Source organism: Chiloscyllium plagiosum, chromosome 9, assembly GCF_004010195.1.
Source record: "Chiloscyllium plagiosum isolate BGI_BamShark_2017 chromosome 9, ASM401019v2, whole genome shotgun sequence".
Lineage (NCBI taxonomy): Eukaryota > Metazoa > Chordata > Chondrichthyes > Orectolobiformes > Hemiscylliidae > Chiloscyllium > Chiloscyllium plagiosum.
The window spans coordinates 20140372-20157818 of record NC_057718.1 but is presented as its reverse complement, the minus strand read 5'-3'; the positions used below and the strand labels follow the sequence as shown (position 1 = coordinate 20157818).

Below are 17447 nucleotides of genomic sequence, written 5' to 3'. Positions count from 1 at the left end.
GGATAGTTTAAGTTATTCCATATTCAGTTCTTTTCTGTTTGTGTTTCATTCGGTAATCTAGTAAATAAATTAAGTTTTGTTTAAAACTAAGTGGTTGGGCCAGCTGCATCACTCCTGGAATATCCACGTTGCTTAAAACAACTAGCAAAGTTAGGGTTTAGGCTACTTCCTTGAAATGTTTTGACAGGGTTTGGCCTGGTCCATAAGGATTGGGGGCTCTTTGCAGGATTTGTTCAATAGTTCCAAATTGAGATTAGGGTTGATGGAATCAAAGACTGCTAGTGGCAGGTGTTAGTATCTTTTGTTCTGGGTATTGATTTCGATTGGTTTAAACAGTGCTTGGGATAGCAATGGCTCTTTCAGTCACTGGGAATGGAAGAAGTGACTTTGGGAGTTTTACAAAAGGCGAATAAGGCCAAGCTGCTGGAAATAGCAGACAAGCTGGAGCTGGAGCTGCCTCCTTCTGGAAGGAAAGGAAAGATAATTACAGCAATGGCTCAGCATTTAGATTTGGTGGACATGCATTCAGAATCTTTATAGATGACTAAAGTTCAATTGAAAATGAAGCAGCTTGAGTTAGAGGCAAAAGACAAGGAAGGGGCTACATAAATTGAACTGTTTGAATTATGATTAAAGGCAGAGGAAAGAGAAAAAGAACGAAAGACTCTAGCAGAACAAAAAGAAAAGGACAGAATCACTTTAGCAGAACAACAAGTAAAAGAGAGGGAACAGAGAGAGAAAAGAGAGAAAAAAGAAGAGAGAGAGGAAAGGAAGAAAGAGGGGGACTTTGGCACTTAGACAGAAAAATCAGTTTAAAAGGATGGAGATGAAGTAAGCTTGGTGAGGAAGAAAGTGAGGATGAGCAAAATCCATGATAGCCAGAGGCCTGGTGAGAAACTGTTGAAATATATTCAGGAATGCCTAAATTTGATGAGAAGGATGTGGAAGTCTTTTCATCTAATTTGAAAAGGTGGCTAAACACATGAGGTGGACAGTGACAATGTGGATTTTGTTGATCCAAACAAAACTCGTAGGTAAAGCTAGTGAGGTATTCACATCTCTATTAGAGGACTATCTGGGGCATATAAGAGGTGAAGAAAGCCATCTTAATTGTGTATGAGCTTGTGCCAGAAGTTGACAGATAATGCTTAGAAATCTAAGGAACCTGGTCAAACCTACACTGAGTTTGAAAGTAATTTTGATAGGTGGATAAAGGCATCAAAAATAGAGCAAACCTATGATGCTCTTAGACACACAGGAGGAATTCAAAAATTCACCTTCTGAAGTAGTGAGAACTCATGTGCAAGAGTAGAGAGTTAAAACGGCAAGTTGAGCAGCTGAAATGGCTGATGATTGAGTTGGTCCATAAATCAAGGTTTGACTTCCAAAACCAATTTTAATCCATGAGGGATAGAAATTAGGGAAAAGAGATCCTCATGTGGAAAGGGAAAGGTTGATCTCGGTGAAGATCATAAGGATAACTTACCACAGGGTAAAAAGGAAACCTTTGAAGGGGAATGAGAAGTTAAAAAGCCCTGGTGTTTTCACTGCAATAAAGTAGGCCACATGAAATCACAGTGTTGGTGGGTTAGGAAAAATATTGGGAAGCCAGATACAGGAAAACAGGATAAGCCAGTGAATTTTGTTGGAGTGGTAATGGAATGCACAATGGAGGATAGAAAGTTGCACCAGAATGTACAACTTGGTTGGTGATTGCTTAAGGAGGAAGTGCCAGATCTGCTTAAATCATATACCTGCGAAGGTAAAGTTTACTCGCATGGGCCAGGAGCAGCAGGTAAAAAGGCTATAATATTAAGAGATACAGGATCGTCTCAATCTGTGATGTTGAAAGATGTGGTGATATGGACCTCCGAAGGACTATTCCCAGAAAACGTACTAGCAACCGGAATTCACGGTGAGACACAAAGCACTCAATTATGTAGAGTGAGGTTATAGCGTCCAGTGAAAAGTGGAGAAGTCATGTTACGTGTACTGGACAAACTTTCAGCTCCAGGAATACAATTTGTCCTTGCTAACAGTATAGCTAGTTCACAGGTAGGAGCGCTGCCTACTGTGGTTGAAAGGCCAGTGGAAACTCAGGCAACTGAACTATTGCAGGGCACATACCCTGGGATTTTTCCTGACTATGTGGTAATGAGGTCACAAACAGGAGAGATCGAAGAGTATAGATAAGAAAGTTCAAGTGGAACTAGCAGACACCCTGTTTGATCAAATGGTTGAGACAAACCAGGAGGAGATAGATGACAAAGCAAATATTTTTAGCTCAGAGAAAAATCAACTGAGTTACAGCAGAAAGATGAAAATTTAAAACAATTGTATTAAAAGGTATATATGGATAAAGAATCCAAATGCATCCCTGAATGCTACTACCTTAAAAATCTATGTCTTAATGAGGAAATGGATACAATCATATATTCAGGCAGATGAGAAATGGGCAGAAGTTCATCAAGTCATATTGCCAGTGAGTTATGAAACAAAGGTATTGTGAATGGTGCATGAACTACTAGTATGGGGTCATTTTGGGGTAAGAAAAACCCAAGCTAATATGCAAAAACATTTTACAGGCCTGGACTGCACAAGAATGTAGTTGAATTTTGCCAGACATATCATACATGTCAGGTGATTGGAAAACCACAGGCAGTAATAAAACCTGCACCTTTAATACCTATTTCTGCAATGGAAGAACCTTTTACAAGAGCCTTAATTGATTGCGTAGGACCCCTACCTAAAACAAAAGGGAATCAGGATTTGCTAACAATAATGAATGTGTCCACTAGATTTCCAGAGACCATTCCATTATTCAACATCACAGCTGAAAGAATTGTAGATGAGTTACTCAAATTTTCCAGTAGATACAGGCTACCAACAGAGATACAATCAGATCAAGGGTCAGACTTCATACCAAAATTTTTCAAAGGAGGTATGGACAGCTTAGGAATAAAACAATTCAAATCTACTGCATACCTTCCAGAATCGCAGGGAGCACTACCATGTTGATGGCTTATAGTCAAGGCTATCTAGATGATTTGGATACGCAAATTCCATTTGTACTTTCTGCGAACAGAGATGAACCAAATGAATCGAGCAAATTCAATCCATTTAAATTAGCTTTTGGACATGAAGTGGTAAGTTGGGATTCAGAGACCAAATATTTGGACTGTGTCAAATTTTCAGGAATGATTAAATAGAGCGGGGGACTTGACTAGACATCATTGACTAGCATACAATGAAACAGAAAGCAGACAAGAAATCAAAAACTTGCAATTTTGCTATCGGAAATAAAGTGTTAGTGTTACTTCCATTGATGGGTGAACGTTTAAAAGCAAGGTTCAGTGGACCTTATCAAGTCAAAAGGAAATTGAGTGAGGTGAACTATTTGAGAAGGACTCCAGACAGAAGGAAATCTCACAGAGTGTGTCATGTGGATATTCTCCAAGGTATTTTGACAGGGAAAGAAAGCCAAGGAGACTGTGTTATTGGTTACGACACAGGGAAGAATCAAGTTCAGAGGATTCTGAATTGGACATTCCTCAAATTAAATTGGACAATAAGGAAGTTGTCAAAAATTGGGATAAATTATTGAGTTACCTTCAGAGGAAAATTGAAATGACCTGAAAGAGTTATTACTATCGCTTGGGGAGGTATGTGGAAATAAGCTGGGAAAGTACTAACTTAATTATGCATGATGTAGATATAGGAGATACTGTTCCGATTAAGCAACATCTTCTAGGCATAACTCCCTAAAGTTGGCACAGGTTCAAAAGGAGATTGAATGCATGCGCCAAGATGACATAATCAAAGTGAGTTACAGTTACATTTAAGTTACATTTGGAAGTGAATATTCTTTTAATTTTTCAATTCCAATTTTTTTTTGCTCTTTATTTAAAAAAATTGGAAGCACCGTTCACCATTTTCTACTGTGACATTTGAGAACAGAAATTGGTAGAACTCATGAACTGTGGTTTTTGCTTTAATCACAAATTCAATGCCATTACAAAGACTGATGTATTTCTGATTCCACGTCTGGAAGACTATGTTGAAAAGATGGGACAAGCAACTTATATTGTAAATCTAAGTTGGACTTGCTCAGAGGATACCGGCAGGTATCTTTGTTAGAAAGACGGAAGGCAATTTTGGCTTTTGTAACACCAAATGGACTGTATCAATTTAAAGTAATGCCATTTGGTATGAAAAATGTGCCAGCCACATTTCGGAGACTAATCAAGAAGGTAATTTCGGAATACCCAATTGTGTTGATTAGATTGATAACCTGGTGATTTTTAATCACGTATGGAAGGAACATTTACAATATTTATCAGAATTGTTCAATCAACTTCAGAGGGCAGGCTTGGTGATAAACCTGGCGAAAAGTGAATTTGTGAAAGCCCATGTCACCTTCCTGGGCCATGTTATTGGAGGTGGATAAATGGCCCCTCGGAATGCAAAACCAAATGTAATTGGGGAGTTTCCCATACCATTGACAAAAAGAGCAGTACTACAGTTCCTGGGATTGAGCAGGTTTGACTGAAAATTTGTACCAAATCTTAGCAGCGTGGTTGCTCCTCTCACTGAATTGCTAAAGAAAGGCAAGAGGTTTCAGTGGACAGTCAAAAGGAATTTGACAGACTGAAAGCTGTATTAACCACTGCCCCAGTAATATCCACACCTAATTACGCAAAGCCATTCAAGATGGCTATCAATGTGAGTGATGTGGGTGTCAGTACTGTACTCTTACAAGAAGACAACGAGAAGATAGAAAGACCGATTGAGTATTTGAACATCCAGGGAGTTAAACATTCATCAGCAGAAATATTTGACAGTTGAGAAGGAGACTTTGAGCCTGGTGTTGGCATTATAACATTCCAATGTTTATGTTACCAGTAATGTATCTGAGACAACCATTGAAGATTGTGGAGAAATTTAAGACAAAAATTCCATACTGTTTAAATGAACCTTGATGTTACAGCCATTCAATTTAAAAACTGTGAATGTGGCAGGATGAGAAAATGTGATTGCCGACGCATTGCCGAGACCTGAATGAGAAATGGAGGTGTTCAGTGGCAGGAGTAAAACAGACTGGAACAAAACGTAGTTGGACATGTTTGCATGATTACAGTCAATGTAATATATGTGTTGTGGTGTACTAACAATTTAAGCTTAAGGGGTTTTAAAAATGAAGCCATCTATGGTTCTATGATTATATGATTCTCTGAACCCTTAGGTCTCTCTGTTCTACAACACTACACAGGGCCCTACCATTAATGGTACAGGTACTCCCCTTGTTTGTTTTTGCCAAAATTACCTCACATTTATCTAATTAAACTTCAACTGCTATTCCTCAGCCCATTGACCCAATTGATCAGGATCTCTTTGTAGTCTTGGTTAACCTTCTTCACTCTCCACTATACCACCAATTTTGGTGTCTTCTGCAAACTTACTGTTAGAGTACAGGGTAAACCCTCCTGCTTAATTTAAACCAGCCATACAGAAAAGGTACACCCCATGCCGTAATCTGTGAAAATCCAAGAAGCTAAGAAGTATTTAAAAATTAACAACTTAGTTGTCTGTTATACTTTAAGAAACTATTTACAACTCCTTTCTCTAACCCATCTTTTACCTCCCCTTCTACAATACTAGTTTGATAAAACCCCCAATGAATATTTATCAAAAATTTAAATTTTCAAAACCAGTCAGATATTGAACCTTCTCATTATATCTTCCTCTGTCTTCTTTTCTTCTTAGGGATTTCTGTTTCATGGGTTACTGATCAATAAAGGTATCTTTAAGAGCACTATTTTTCAGGCAGTCTGTACATGCTGGTGGCTTGGCAATTCTCCCTCAACTGTTCAATTTTCTCTGGCCTTATACCACAAAAGCATTGGATTGTGTCATTGGCTTTTAAGAGTGTCAATATACTAAATTCAAACTTGATTGGAGTTTGGTATTTTGTCGGGGTATAATTTAAACTGATTGGTCTAATTCAAATCAGTTTTGTCATTTACAGGCAACCAGCTACCCTAGCTACTAGACCAAAAGGTTACATTGTATCTTGTTCAGAACATTTGGTGCTGTCAGGTAGTCCTGCTAGCTTTTGACTGTCTTAAAGGTACAATACTCCCACATCTTCGTAACACCTTCCTCCCCTTAAGAAAAAAAGTACTATCATAATGAAAAGATGGCTTCATTTTTTTTCTATTTTTTAAACCCATTACCGTATCATACTGATAACTTTAATCTAAGTTCACCATATATATTGAATAAATACAAATCTCATCTAAACTTTATCAGTTAAATCCGCGATAACACATCTGTGATTACATTCTTACAACCTGCAACATGAATGATGTTTAAATTAAAAGTCTGTAACATAAGACTCCAATGAAATAGTCTCATATTCTCAACTTTAAAGTGTTGTAAGAATGTAAGAGAATTGTGATCCATGTACACCACCGTTTCTGATACATTGTTCGTGACGTACACATTAAAATGTCGCAAGGCCAGTACCAAACTCAATAGTTCTTTATCAATTGTGGAGTATTTCCTCTGGCGGTTGTTGATCTTCTTCAAAGAGTAACCAACTGGCAGTTCAATCCCATCCTTATCTTCCTGTAGGAGTACAGCTCCAATTCCTATGTCACTAGCATTGATGGCGACTTTAAAAGGTTTTGAAAAGTTAATATTAATTTCAAATGGTCAAAATGCCTCCTGGCATTGTTCTGTCCACTGAAACTTTGTGTTCTTCTTCAGCAAATAGGTTAACGGTGCCACTACACTGCTGAGTTTGGAACAAACTTCTGATAGAATCTGCTGAGTCCTAAGAATGGAAGCAGCTCTTGCTTTGAGGTTGGTCATGGAAATTCCTCGATAGCCTTTGTCTTTGTGTTCCGTGGGGTCAACCTTCCATGACTGATGTTATGTCCCAAGAACGTCACCTCTGCTTTAGCAAATTCCATTTTATTTAAGTTTATCATCGGTTTTGCTTCTCGTACTCTGATTAGATTAGTTACAGTGTAGAAACAGGTCCTTCAGCCCAACAAGTCCATACCAACCCGCTGAAGCGCAACCCACTCACCTACATTAACCCCTTCACCTAACACTACGGGCAATTTAGCATGGCCAATTCACCTAATGTGAACATTTTTGGACTGTGGGAGGAAACCGGAGCACCTGGAGGAAACCCACGCAGACACAGGGAGAATGTGCAAACTCCACACAGTCAGTCGCCTGAGGCAGGAACTGAACCCAGGTCTCTGGCGCTGTGAGGCAGCAGTGCTAGCCATTGTGCCACCATCATTCAAAGAGCTCTGCCAACTGTACCATGTGACCTTTCCAGGACTTACTAAAGATCACTACATTGTCCAAATAGAATGCACAGTTTGTTAACCCAGCCACAACTCTGTTCATGAGTCTTTAGAATGTGTTGGGTGCATTCTTCATTCCAAAGGGCATCACTTTATACTGATCTAGCCCATTTAGGGTTACAAACACAGAAATTTCTTCCGCTGCCTCTGATAAATATACCTGCCAGCATGAAGTCCAACTTTCTTGATACAGTCTTGCAATCTAGGAATTGGATATGAGTCCGATTTTGTTGACCTTCCAATAATCCACACAGAATCATTGAGACCCGTCTGGTTTGGGAACTAAGACAATCAATCAGTGAACTGCACTCACTCTGGCTTGGTTCGATGATGCCCTCGTCAAGCATGGCCTCCCCTCCTTCTGGACCTGTCTGGCTTTGAAAGGATTAAGCTGATAGGGGTGTTGTTTTATCGGAGCAGTATTCCCTACGTCTACTTCATTAGAGTTAGAACATAGAAGAATACAGTGCAGAACAGGCCCTTCAGCCCTTGATGTTGTGCCGACCAGTGAGCTCATCTAAGCTCATTCCCCTACACTATCCCATCATCATCCATGTGCTTATCCAAGGATTGTTTAAATCTCCCTAATGTGGCTAAATTACCTACATTGGGAGGCAGGGCATTCCACACCCTTAACATTCTCTGAGTAAAGAACCTGCCTCTGACATCTGTCTTAAATCTATCACCCATCAATTTGTAGTTATGCCCCCTCGTACAAGCTGACATCATCATCCTAGGAAAAAGACTTTCACAGTCTACCCTATCTAAGCGTCTGATCATCTTGTATGTCTCTACCAAATCCCCTCTTAGCCTTCTTCTTTCCAATGAGAACAGACCCAAGTCTCTCAGCCTTTCCTCATAAGAGCTTCCCTCCAGACCAGGCAACATCCTGGTAAATCTCCTCTGCACCTTCTCCAATGCTTCCACATCCTTCCTGTAATGGGGCGGCCAGAACGGTACACAATATTCCAAGTGTGGCCGCACTAGCATTTTGTATAGTTGCAGCATGATATTGCGGTTCCGGAACTCAATCCCTCTACCAATAAAACTTAACACACCGTATGCATTCTTAACAGCACAATCAACTGGGTGGCAACTTTCAGGGATCTATGTCCGTGGACTCCAAGATCCTTCTGCACATCCACACTACCAAAAATCTTTCCATTGTCCCAGTATTCTGCCTTCTTGTTATTCTTCCCAAAGTGAATCACCTCACATTTAGCTGCATTGAATTCCATTTGCCACCTCTCAGCCCAATTCTGCAGTTTATCCAAGTCCCCCGCAACCTGCAACATTATTCCACACTGTCCACTACTCCCATGACTTTAATGTCATCTGCAAACTTACTAACCCATCCACCTATGCCTGTGTCTAAGTCATTTATAAAAATGACAAACAGCAGCAGATCCTTGTGGCACACCACTAGTAACTGGACTCCAGGCTGAATATTTTCCATCAACCACCACTCGCTGTCTTCTTTCAGAAAGCCAGTTTCTAATCTAAACTGCTAAATGATGTTCAATCCCATGCCCCTGCATGAAACTTATCAAAGGCTTTACTGAAGACCATGTACACCATGTCAACTGCCCAACTCTCATCTACATGCTTAATCACCTTTTCAAAAAACTCAATGAGGTTCTCCCCATCTGATTTTACATATGTCCTTATACTGCAGTAACAAATTTTCAATTGGGTTCTATCTTCCTGAGGAGAAAGTGAGGTCTGCAGATGCTGGAGATCAGAGCTGGAAATGTGTTGCTGGAAAAGCGCAGCAGGTCAGGCAGCATCTAGGGAACAGGAGAATCGACGTTTCGGGCATAAGCCCTTCTTCAGGAATGGGGAAAGTTTGTCCAGCAGGCTAAGATAAAAGGTAGGGAGGAGGGACTTGGGGGAGGGGCGTCGGAAATGTGATAGGTGGAAAGAGGTCAAGGTGAGGGTGATAGGTCAGACGGGAGTGGGGGCGGAGAGGTCGGGAAGAAGATTGCAGGTTAGGAAGGCGGTGCTGAATTCGATGGATTTGACTGAGACAAGGTGGGGGGAGGGGAAATACCTTGTCTCAGTCAAATCCATCGAACTCAGCACCGCCTTCCTAACCTGCAATCTTCTTCCCCACCTCTCTGCCCCCACCCCAGTCTGGCCTATCACCCTCACCTTGACCTCTTTCCACCGATCACATTTCCGACGCCCCTCCCCCAAGTCCCTCCTCCCTACCTTTTATCTTACCCTGCTGGACAAACTTTCCCCATTCCTGAAGAAGGGCTAATGCCCGAAACGTCAATTCGAATGCTGTTAGGGGAGGGGAGGGAAATATATCCTTGGTGGTGGGGTCCGTTTGGAGGTAGCGGAAATGACGGCGGATGATGCGCTGTACATGGAGATTGGTGGGGTGGTAGGTGAGGACCAGTGGGGTTCTGTCCTGGTGGCGGTTGGAGGGGCGGGGTTCAAGGGCGGAGGAGCGGGAAGTGGAAGAGATGCGGTGGAGGGCATCGTCGACCACGTCGGGGGGGAAATTGCGGTCCTTGAAGACCGCAATTTCTATCTTCCTGAGACAGATAGCTTACTAAACTATCCCACTCCTCAAGGACGTCTTCATTTTTTAATCTATTTTGAGGCACATCAAAATCCACATCATCTGGATTTGATTCCTCACACTGCAAGGTAGTAACTAACACCTGTTTCTCCAGTTCTTTCTCTCCTGTATAACTCGGTTTCACCATGTTCACATGACATGCCTGATACCTTTTTTTCTATCTGGCATCTTTACTAAATAGTTCACCTGACTCAACTTATTCTCAATTTGATAGGGACCACTAAACCTGGTTTTGAAGGGATCTCCTATCACTGGTAACAGTACTAACACGTCATTCCCTCAGGAAAATGCCCTAGTCTCAGAACTTTTATCTGCCACCTGCTTCATTCGACACTGTGACCTCTTTAGTTGCTGTTTAGCTAACTCACTTACTCAATTTAGTCTCTCCCTCACCTCTGATACATAGTCTAATTGCGAGATCTTCAACTTTGGTCCTGTCAATTTTTCTTTAATTAATTTCAAAGGGCCTCTCACTTCATGACCGAATATTAATTAAAAGGGAGTAAACTGAGTAGATTATTTTGGGGAATCACTAATGGCAAACAATACGAATGGGATAACTTTATCACAATCAATCGAGTAATCCTGACAGTATGCTCTCAACATGGTCTTCAAAGTCTGATGGAGAAAGTGAGGACTGCAGATGCTGGAGATCAGAGCTGAAAATGTGTTGCTGGAAAAGCGCAGCAGGTCAGGCAGCATCCAAGGAACAGGAGAATCGACGAAGGGCTTATGCCCGAAACGTCGATTCTCCTGTTCCTTGGATGCTGCCTGACCTGCTGCGCTTTTCCAGCAACACATTTTCAGCTTCAAAGTCTGATGCCATCTTTCTAAAGCTCCTTGGGATTTATGATGATACGCGCTGGATTTAAAGTGCTGTATACCTAAGCTATCCATATTCTCCTTCAACAGCCTAGCAGTAAAATGTGACCATTGGTCCGACTGAATATCTCTGGGTGGCCCATACTGTGTGAAAAAAGCTACTAACTCCTCTACCAGCTTTTTTGCCTTGATACTCCATAATGGAATTACCTCTGGAAATCTGGTAGACACATCCATTATGTGTAAACAAGCTAACAAGTACTGGTTCCCACTTTTAGTTCTTGGGAGGGGACCCACACAATCAATTATAACCTGCGTGAAAGTTTCTTCAAATGCGGGAATCGGCAACAAAGGCACTACCATTTGGCATGTATGACATGTATGGCAAATGTTAACCATATCCTTGTGCATTCCAGGCTATTAAAAATGTTCTTGTACCTTAACCTGAGTCTTTTATACCCCGAGGTGACCTCCTACAGGTAGTTCATGTACTACCCATAACACTTCCTGTCTGTATGTTACCAGCAACACAATCTGGTGCACTTTGGCCCATTTCTCCTCTGCACTAGACTGCCGTGGTCTTCATTTCCATCTAAGGATTCTATCTTTCAGATAATAACCTTCTGGAATATTCTTTGCCTCCTTTCCGGAGCACACTTCCACATATATATCTTTTATCAGCTTGTCTTGCTGTTGCAAGTCCTTTTGCCTTTCAGGACTAAACTCTGTCTGACCCTCTGCCTGTTCAGGTTTTTCTTGCATCATTATGTCGAACAGGGTATCCGCTAACTGAACCTCAACTCCTTCATTTTTCTCTTTACTTTTTACTTTGTGCTGTGATTATGATAGTGGGATCTGATTACCACACAGTCTGGGAAAATACCAGGATATTTCTGTTTTAACTCCTCAGTTTCTTAGTCTTCCTTGGGCTTCTCCACAACAAGGTGTGTCACTCCCCCACCTTGGATGCCAAATCATTCCAAAGAACAAACTGAATTCCAGGAACTGACACTCTGCCAACCACTCCCACTATAACTGCCCCAGTCTTGAGTTGGCACTCCAACCTGATCTTTCATTTGAGAATGCTAAATTTCTGTCCATCTATCCCACACATTACCACACTCTCGGTCAGAAAGAGTGCATATTTGCTCATCCCTGACTATCGAAAATTGGTTAGATGCTGTATCTCTCAAAATTATAACTTCTTGTCCTTCTCCTCCTGTTCTTTCTGAATAAACTTTACCCACAGAAACAAATTATTTGTAGAGATAACTTCATAAGCAGCCCCTGCCTCGGCTGTGCACTCTCCGACAGCTCTTCTTGGGTCTGCTTTACTACCTTCACTAATGCCACTGGCTTAGCTTCTTTTACCACATCTTTTTCCACAGCACCTTTCTTTAACGATCAGCACTGTGACTTTACGTATCCCACTTTACCACAGTGTAAACATCTGAGGCCTTTCACCTACTTTCCACCCTCTTAGGCTTCTTTTTTATACTGTGGTGCTCTCTACTCCTGGTTTTGTAGTGTAGAATCTCCCCTTCTCCCAACTTCTATCCCTCACAGGACAAAATTCTGGCCAGAAGCTTGTCTGATGCACCAACATGTACTCATCTGCTAATTCTGCTGCCCTTCTCATGGCTAAACTTTCTGTTCCTCCACGTGAATTCTTACCATCTCTGGGAGTGAGTTTTTAAACTCCTCCAGTAGAATAATCTCTCATAGACCCTCAAAGGTCTTATCTATTTTTAAAGCACATCGATCAAATGACTATGTTTAATTCTTTCAAACTCAACATAAGTCTGACCTGGTTCCTTCTTTGTGTTTCTGAACCGCTGTCTATATGCTTCTGGTACCAATTCATAAGCACTTAAAATAGCCTGTTTAACCTCTTCATAAATTCTTGAGCCCTCATCTGACAGCATGGCAAATACCTCACTAGGCCTGCCTACCAGTTTAGTCTGAACTTGTATTACCCATGAATCCTCAGACCACTCGATCTGCCTAGCCAATTTTTCAAATGAAATAAAGAAGACATCTTTCTCATCAAAATGTGGCAGATTTTTGACATATTTGTATACATCACAACCTTCTTTTAATCTCCATCCTGTTAACTTGACTTTGCTGCCCCACCCTCCTCTAGCTTATCTCTCCACCCTTCAGGCTCTCTGCCTTTATTCCTGATGAAGGGCTTTTGCCCGAACATCGATTTTACTGCTCCTTGGATGCTGCCTGAACTGCTGTGCTCTTCCTGCAGTACTAATCCAGAATCTGGTTTCCAGCATCTGCAGTCATTGTTTTTACCGAGTTGATTTTAACCCTACTGCAAATCCTCTTGCAAGGATGCCTGCCTTGAAGAGGTTTTCCTCCTCTCTCTACAAGAATCTCAGAGAGTCCCTCTCCCACTGCAACTCCCAGGTCATTTCCACTTTCTCCCCACCCCCACCCTCCTCTCACTTATCTCTCCACGCTTCAGGCTCTCTCCTGTATTCCTGATGAAGGGCTTTTGCCCGAAACGTCGATTTTACTGCTCTTCGGATGCTGCCTGAACTGCTGTGTCTTCCAGCACCACTAATCCAGAATCTGGATTCTAAAAGTATGGCCTTTTTCTTTCCTCATAAACTTTCTTGGCAAATTTGACAATCATCTTCAAATCCCAGAACCTCTTTAGCAACTTAAGAGCCATTTCTCTCACTTTTCATTTAATCAACCACAAGTCACTGAAAGTAAACAAATTGTCTCACCTACATTTTATTTAAAGATCTAGGACACTAATCTGCAAATGTTTAAATCTACTGGGATTTTCAAAAGCAGCCAGATGTCGAATCTTCTCATTATATCTTCCTCTGTCTTTTCTTCTTCTTAGGGATTTTGGTTCAACAGGTTACTGATCGATAAAGGTATCTTTAAGAGAACTATTTTTTTGGCAGTCTGTTCATACTGGTGACTTGGCAGTTCTCCTCTCAACTGTTAAATTCTTCCCAGTCTTATATTCCAAAGCATTGTATTGTGTCTTTGGCTTTTAAGATTGTCAGTATACTAAATTCAAACTTGATTGGAGTTTGGTATTTTTCGGGGTATAATTTAAACTGATTGGCCGCATTCGAATTTGTTTCTGTCTCCAGGCAACCAGCTACCCTGGCTACTGGACCAAAAGGGTACATTGTATCTTGGTGCTGTCAGGTAGTTCTGCTAGCTTTTAACTCCCTTAAAGGTACTGTACACCCACATCTTCATAACAGTTACTAACCATGTCTCCTATATTCTCAACCAAAGCATTTATATAAATGACAAACAAAACAATAGTCTGGCCTTATACAATAAAATATATTAAAAAATGTTGGGAATTTGCTGTGGAAAAAACTCAATATTCATTTTCTGCCTAATGTGCTGTCTTTGGAAGAGTGTTATACAATCTATGATGTTGTCAATGCAATCAAACATTTTTTCCTTATTTCATGCAGGAGCATCACCACTTTGCAACTTCAGTTCAGAAACCAAGACGATGAGTGGACAGGCATTCCGTGGACTCTTCAAGGTCATCGACCATCTTGGGTGAAGGATGTATTGCATCTGTGATTACTTTATATGTCCATTCTTTAGTTCATCAGAGGGTGTTGTCCACATTGTGGGTGGCACAGTGGTTAGCACTGCTGCCTCATAGCGCCAGAGACCCGGGTTCAATTTCCGCCTCAGGTGACTGACTGTGTGCAGTTTGCACATTCTACCTGTGTATGTGAGGGTTTGCTCCGGTTTCCTCCCATAGTCCAAAGATGTGCAGGTCAGGTGAATTGGCTATGCTAAATTGCCCGCAGTGTTAGGTGAAGGGGTAAATGTATGGGTGGGTTGCGCTTCGGTGGATCGGTGTTGACTTGATGGGCGGAAGGGCTTGTTTCCACACTGTAAGTAATCTAATTGTTGCAAGCTTCTGTAGTTGTTTATGCTGGAATTTCCATAATAGCCTTCTACAGGCAAGCAAAAAGAGTGTTGTCATGAGGTAAGATGGCCTCATCTTGCTCTCCAATATTCTTGACATCTTATGGACGTAGCCTATATGAACCCAACGTGATGGAAGCAGTTGGTGATAGTGGCTTTCATAACCATCTTCATTGTGTTTACGTGACCTCTTCTGCTTCTGCTTTTTATCAATGGTCTCGAGAATCAATAGTTGGTTTTTAGGTTCCTTTCCTAAAAAATTGGACCGGAGATGGAAATGTTTTCAGTACACGATGCCTTTTGCCACGTAGAGTTTCTTTGACATTGGGATAGGCAGTTACTCTTCTTTGCTGGAAAATATACAGGAAGTCCCCAGGCTACGAATGAGTTCCATTTCTCCGCTGTTTGTAAGCCAAATTTGTGTGTTAGTCAGAACAGAAACGGGCTAATTAGTCTGCCCGTTCATTAGGATAAAACATTGTACGTAACTCAGATTTTTAAAAATGAGAAGCAGGAGGTCACTTCATAAGTACAGGATGTTTATAACACAGGGACTTCCTGCAGTTAGTTGTTGGACTGTTCCAAGATTTTCAGAATGGTTGGCAAATTTGATTGCAACACCTCCCACTCCATTGTGATGTCCACTTCTTAATTCACACCAGTTTTTCATTCCCTGTATCAATTCACTTTGTCTGTAATTGACAGCACTTATAACCTTCTCACAGGTTTAGCCTACACATTGGATTTCAGAGAGGTCTCATTGTCAGCTGATGGCTCACCCATGACTTTGCACTGTAGCAATACCTAACTCTGCTCCAATTGCTTGAGGTAACCTTCTTGGTCTGATTCGGTGAATCTGGAGTGACCATTCTGCAACTTTGATTTACCATAAGAATCATTCTATTGTACTTCCTATTCTGCTCAGAGAATTTTGACACAATTTCAACTTGACTGCCACTTTAGGTTATCCAATTTTTATTAATAGCGATTTTATTGTGTATTCACAAGCTTGTGAATTTTCATTATTAATTTATTTTGCTGGATATTAAACAAAATTATTGTAGATGTTGAAATATAGTACTAGAGGAAAAAAAAACAAAAAGTATATTGAACAGAAAGAAGAAGAAAGAAAATTGATGCAGTTTTGAACTGAAGAATATCACATTTTCATTGTTACAGAATTAAATCAAGAACAGGCTGCCCTTTGGTACAGAGTGATGAGCATGGACTACTCCTTTGTTTGAAATGCAATCTCAGGTTACTTGCTTTTCACTTGGGACTTCTAAATGTCTTGAGGAACTGGAGATCGTTGAAAGCACAGATATCACCTCAATAATATTCTGTTCATAGCCAATGAGTAAATGTGCACTAAATCTCTATCCTCCAGCGGAGATTCAATTCTTGTTCTGCACTCTCAGTATGGTGGAACAGATGCTACATTTCTGAGATGGGAAAGAGGAAATTTTGTCATTGTGTATTGCACAAATTCTTGCTATAAATGTGATGTATGGGCATTAAATACGATTGTTTCATTGTGATCCCTTTGTAATAAAATGGTCTTTTCAAACTCAGCTTTGTTTGTAGGATGTAGTAAATAATTGTACAAATGGAAAATTTCCTTTGTTTCCTCTTAGCCAAAAGGAATGGAATGAAGAACATGTCAAATACATAAGAGAAGAAGATGATTGAAGAGAAAATATTTTATTACCCGAAAAAATGATTAATGGTTATAACAAACATTTCCTAAAATGCTACTGTATGTCCATTCCACTTCATGACAACTCATTTTTTAAAGTGACTTGATAAACTTTGCATCTTTACTCCACAATTATATTTTATAAATTAAGAAAATATGTTTGAAATAACAATAGATTGTTATTTTTCAATCTGTAATTTAATGAAGCATGTTAAAAGAGCTAAAATGGCTAAAGCAAACACAATAGTACCTGAAGTTAAGAATACTCTTAAAGACTAAATTGAAGGGAAAACAAAATAGTTTTCCTGTAGACATTTGCAGCATACTTTGTTGATTCCAGATAGCAGTTGAAAATTCTTGAAAAAGATGGACTTCAATGATACTTCATTTTTCACATTTTCATACTGAGAATCAAATAGGTATTGTCAGTTTAATGTTTGGAGTACATTCATTGTCATATTTTCAGAATGTTTTCATAGAACATAGTTTGGACCGAGTTATTTTTGAAAGCTGTGCTTTATTTCAAATTCAAACAGGTTTAAAGGAGCAAGATCTCAGGCTGCAGGCATCTGAGAATGCATACTAAAGTCAATGAGCCAATTTAATGGATTCCAAATCATAGGACAATTGCATTTACGTGGACTTAACATGAGCTGTCTATAGGGAATACACAGCTGAGACAGGAGCAGTCAGATTTTGATTTAGGAAAGGATGATAGTGCTATACAACTTATTATAAATTACCAAGCCTTCATATTTCATTGCCATGTTAAACAAAGCAAGTTATCTTTCCAATAGTTTAAAATGAATTTATATGGTTCCAAAGTGACACTTAATTCAATGAGCGAGGCTGTCTTGCACCTTATTGGTCATGATAACCTGTCACGATGTATTCTAACTAGAAAACTAGCAGTGCAGGTTTTGGTGCATGTCACTGATGCCTTTAGACCCGTCATCCTTGCCCACCCCACCTCCCTCCCCCCAAGACCCGTCCCTCTTGCTCATCCCACCTCCCTCCCCCC

The 17447-nt window shown here is 40.5% G+C and overlaps 1 long non-coding RNA gene across 10 annotated transcripts in view; it reads right to left on the bottom strand.

The window, feature by feature from the left end:
• LOC122552674 overlaps window positions 1-17447 on the bottom strand; it is a 58986-nt gene that overhangs the window by 37434 nt on the left and 4105 nt on the right. For 7 of the 10 annotated variants that reach the window (XR_006312451.1, XR_006312448.1, XR_006312450.1 and 4 more), the window contains exons 2-3: window positions 16677-16830; window positions 2986-3075 (exon numbers count right to left, since the gene is read on the bottom strand). This is a non-coding gene — a long non-coding RNA (uncharacterized LOC122552674). Of the gene's footprint in view, window positions 1-2985; window positions 3076-14637; window positions 16173-16412; window positions 16831-17447 lie in introns of those variants that run through there. The other 3 variants (XR_006312443.1, XR_006312445.1, XR_006312442.1) reach the window with 3 other exon arrangements.